At 39.2% G+C, this 4,913-nt stretch overlaps 1 long non-coding RNA gene across 1 annotated transcript; it reads left to right on the forward strand.

The window, feature by feature from the left end:
* Positions 1–215: 215 nt before the first annotated feature.
* LOC125381516 lies at positions 216–2,557 on the forward strand. Its single transcript, XR_007221836.1, has 2 exons — positions 216–1,997; positions 2,206–2,557. It is a non-coding gene; the product is annotated as an uncharacterized LOC125381516 (long non-coding RNA).
* The last annotated feature ends 2,356 nt before the right edge of the window (positions 2,558–4,913 follow it).

Below are 4,913 nucleotides of genomic sequence, written 5' to 3' on the forward strand. Positions count from 1 at the left end.
AAAGTCCAGTTTCCACCCTTGCCAACTAAGCTGGAATATCTAGGCTTGATCGTAGCGCCACCAGTGGCTATTATGGGTTACGTTGCATCAATGCCCCTCCTATTGACCAATCAAATTCCACCTCTCCTATCACTTGCATTTCCTTCAAACAAAACGGTGGTGCACAGACAAGACGATCTGATCGATAATCAAGATATATATTGTAATCAAACGGATCTTACCTTGCGAAGTGCATCACATCATGTGAGAACCTTGATTAGAAACATGAAAAGATTTGAAAAAAAATATCTGTCGACATCCAGTTGACGGTACACATCCATTGCAAATCCTGCAGTCGACCATAATCTGCGCGTTGAAATCCGGTTTGTTTACGAACCAGATGTCACTTTCTGTACACGATTCTGATTGGACTATGCATAGATTCGTTAGTCCAGCCAAAATACGACTCCATAATTCCAGCCTAGTTTGGCGAGGGGAGAAACATGACTTTACAACTCCCTTGCCTCGAGAAGATGCTATCTGTATGACAGATTCAGAGTAATGATTTGCCGTAATAAAAACCAAGGTCACATTTAAGTACTGGTCTATGTGTGGGCATGTATGTCAAAGTAGCCTTCAAACTCTCATTTCAGGAACAGTCTTGGTTTGTGTACCAGAAAACAGGGTAAATTTTACTGGTGTAAATTATTTTGTGAGAAAAGTTCAATCAAGATGTACTGCTGACGTTGGAAGGACGGAATTCCTTTGTAACAGATTTTGGCCTTGTGTTATTTTAGGCCTAACTGATTTTGGTATCATGGGCTGTCTAAGACTTTCTGTTCCACTATTGTGACAATGATTAAGAGCTTCTGAGCTAACCTGCATAAAGCGATGTTGGTGCTATGGTAGTCTAGCCCTACGACAATCGTAACTCCCATACTCTTAATATGGGCTTATGATAGTCGTAGTTCTATGATGATCGTAACTCCCATACTATTAATATGGGCTTGATAGTCGTAGCACTATGACAATCGTAACTCCCATACTCTTAATATGGGCTTATGATAGTCGTAGTTCTATGATGATCGTAACTCCCATACTATTAATATGGGCTTATGATAGTCGTAGCTATATGACAATCGTAACTCCCATACTCTTAACATGGGCTTATGACAGGTGTAGCTCCAAGTATGTTGCTATATATTCATTAGGTAAGTTAAAGCTGTGTGTTGTTAGACATTCATTAACTAGGTTAACGCTGTCAATATGTCGTTAGAAGGTCATTATGTAGATGCACATAGAATTAACCATGTACCTTGCTCAAGATTTGTGTTGATATTATCATTCGTATATTTGCATATTGTATCCATATGACACACTTAACAAATACCTAGAACATGTAATCTAAGGTATACTGTTGTGACTTTCATGATTTAGATTTCAGTTTCTAGTTAAGGGTTGAAATATTTTCCTAATGATAAACTTTTGATTACTAATTGACCTCTGCAAAAAACGATTGGGGTAATTTTCAGCTTTCATTCAAATTTGACGCAGTCTTGTTTCTGTTATTAATAAGTTGAGAATGGACTACTTGGATATCGTCAATACTTAACTGGTTTGCGTACACTGTGTTCCTCCATCACCCTTGAATACATGCCCCGCCCTGCCGCGCCCTGCCCCCATAATGCAGGTATACAAACCTGTGTTGTATTGACAGTGTACATGAAAGAAATTTCCTTATTGGAAAGAAATTCTGTTTATATTTGACTCCTATGTAAGTGCCCAAGTAGTAATAAATAAGCTCTAATGAAAGAAATTTAATTTTATGCTTAGCTTAAATATATTACTCAAAAGAAGTTAAGGAACTAGCTCTTTCATATCACTTTAGTTGATCTGTCATGGCATAATATGAAAGAATCAAGTGTTGGCTTCGTTCGAGTAGTATATAACAGTGTGGCATAGTCTGATTCCTGTTCCGTTTTGTGTCAGTGTTTCAAACAATGGCATCCTGTACACAGGTGGGGGCGGTCGGGTAACCTAATGGTTAAAGCGTTCGCTCGTCACGCCGAAGACCCAGGTTCGAATCCCGACATGGGTACAATGTGGGAAGCCCATTTCTGGTGTCCCCCGCCGTGATATTGCTGGAATATTGCTAAAAGCGGCGTAAAACCGTACTCTCACTCACTCACTCACTCACTCACTCACTCACTCACTCACTGTACACAGGGAACTTGTGATATTCACCCATGTTGTGGCCTGGTGTTGACGAAACTTCAAATTTGTCCCCAAACCGTTTTGACGTTACATAATAATGTGGTGTGAGTATTTCTGTCGAGTCGGTGGTCTTGTATGTTTCTACCACCTGATGTTTATAAGTGTACAGATTAACCCTGTTGATGGCAGGTCTTGTATATTTGCAGGTTTCTATAGCGACGTTCTGCTGCTGCTCGTTATTGTACAAAGTACTCCCTGTATAGTGTCTATGTAGGTATTAACTCCTAGACTTGTCATGACATGTAAATAGATATTTAATATGTACATTTTCTGTACACAGAAGAGTAAAGAAACTGTTTAAATACCTCAGAGTTTGTTGTTTTGTGGTGGGTATGGGGGCATCTTCCTGAGGCAAGGGCATTAACTGACTATAAAAGTCCAGTTTCCACCCTGGCTGAACTCGAATTTCCAGGCTTTATCGTAGCGCTGCCAGTGGCTTTTATCAATTATGTCCCTCCCATGTCCCTCCTATTGACCAGTAAGATTCCATCTCTTATATCACTTGCATTTGCTTCAAACAAAATGGCCACGCCCACTCAAGGCGATCAGGTCGATAATCAAGACCTATGTTGTTATAAAAGGGATCTGACCCTGTAATGTACATCCAATCAATCGAGCCCATGAAAAGATTTGCAAATTTATCTGTCGACACCCACTTGTCGGTACATATGCTTTGGAAATCCTGTAGTCGACAAATGTGCATCTTGAAATCCATGTTGTTTATGAACTGGATGTCTAGTTCTGTATGCGATTAGATTGGACCATGCATAGACTAATTAGTCCAGCCAAAATGTTATTCCGGAATTCCAGCCTAGTTCGGCAAGGGTGGAAACTGGACTTTTATAGACCGTTAACGCCCTTGCCTCGGGAAGATGGGATGTGGGTTGGTATTGTCCTCAGCAACCTATGCTGGCCGTAAGTGGCTGTTTTATGGATCAGGCTCACTTGCTTGTCGTTGTACCACGGTGGATGAGTGGGCAAGGTTGCTGACTTTGTGTGTTGGCGATTAGTTGCCTTACTCTGAGAAGCGTAGGTTCGAATTCTACACTATGCCAGCAGGCTGTAAATCCCCCTCTTTAGCTGTGTCATCTTTTCATGACTATAATGCTTTCCTTCTACACTTCTTCAGTTATTGGGGTAGAATAAGTCTTCAGCAACCAATGCTTGCTGTAAAAGGCGACTATGCTTGTCGAAAGAGGCAACTAACAGGATCGGGTGGTCAGGCTCGCTGACTTGGCTGATGCATGTCATTGTATCCCAATTGCGTGGATCGATGCTCATGATATCAATCACTGGATTGTCTGGTCCGGACTCGATTATTTATAGACCGCCATCATATAGCTGGAATATTGCTGAGTGCGGCGTTAAACAACAAACCAACAAACCAATCATGTCTAATGCAAATGATCAGATAACGATGCATCTCATAAACAGTTTTATTTTCAAAGCCAATTCTACAGAATTATGAAATTACAAAATGATAGTACATCAATACAAGATAGTGGTTGACACTAAGTGTGGGTTGTTTTCGAGCAAACAATCAACTGCCACACCCCTCCTGAGAATGTTTACCAGAAAGCACAACTCTTGGCCCCACCGAGGTTTGAAATTGGTGAACTTCTCCAACACTAAATGCTTAAGCCAGAGTTTTACCTGGTATGTATTGGTATACAGAGCTTACTGATTCTTTCGTGAGAAATCATTTTCACTTATGTATAAAATATATACTGAACAAAAAATGTTAGGGATCATGACATTTTTATACACCATACACATTTAAAGAAACCCTGTCTTCAAAATAACAAAAATATCCCCAAAAATATTCACGATCTCTAACTTTTTTTGTCCAGTATACTTAGTGGTAAAATGATAATTAAGTCGGCACAATTAAAAAATATACAGTGATTTTCATATTTAATTATTTTTTCAGTCCCGCTGCAAGAGCACTTAACTTTATCTCCACATGCAAGAAGCCTTGTCCCCTATTGATAAATGTATGTACAAACTAATCAGAATGCATTTGACTTCAAGCACTTTGCTTAAAGAATCCCTTCCCAATTCTAATTCATTAGTATATTTTGTACAAGAAATCTACGAAAGTGACTGACAAGTGTTTACACATACAGAATATATCCCAAATCCCCAGTGCTTGAACATGGCGACCGTGTGATTTAGAAAATATTCATGTGACACAGTAATGGCCTGCAAGGGAAGGCCAGGCTTTTTTCTATTTTTAGGATTACGGATTTTTCAGGCCAAAGTCCAGGGTTGGAAGAGGGAAAAAAAGCCAGATGCATTTTTTTTAATCCAGAATGCCTCTGGCATACTTTATGAACATATTCTGTGCTCAAAAGACTGCCATTTGTGGCAATAAAGCCCCTTGTAACAATAAAAATTCTACCACTTACAACACAGACAATTGTCAAGGGAGGCTATTCATGTTCGGCTTTGAGATCAACAAAGATCAATTATGTATCTCTTTACTAGTTTACAACGGTAAATTTATATGTTTTTTTACTAAAAGGTGATGATAACAAATTAAATAACTGCCTAGGCGGTTATCGGCGAAAAAAAAATATGGAAATCTGATTTTTTTATTTTTTTACATTTTCTCAAAAATTAGAGTCGGCGGGTCCATAATCCGAAAAATATAAAACGCC

Source organism: Haliotis rufescens, unplaced genomic scaffold, assembly GCF_023055435.1.
Source record: "Haliotis rufescens isolate VD_foot unplaced genomic scaffold, xgHalRufe1.0.p SCAF_18, whole genome shotgun sequence".
Classification (NCBI taxonomy): Eukaryota; Metazoa; Mollusca; class Gastropoda; order Lepetellida; family Haliotidae; genus Haliotis; species Haliotis rufescens.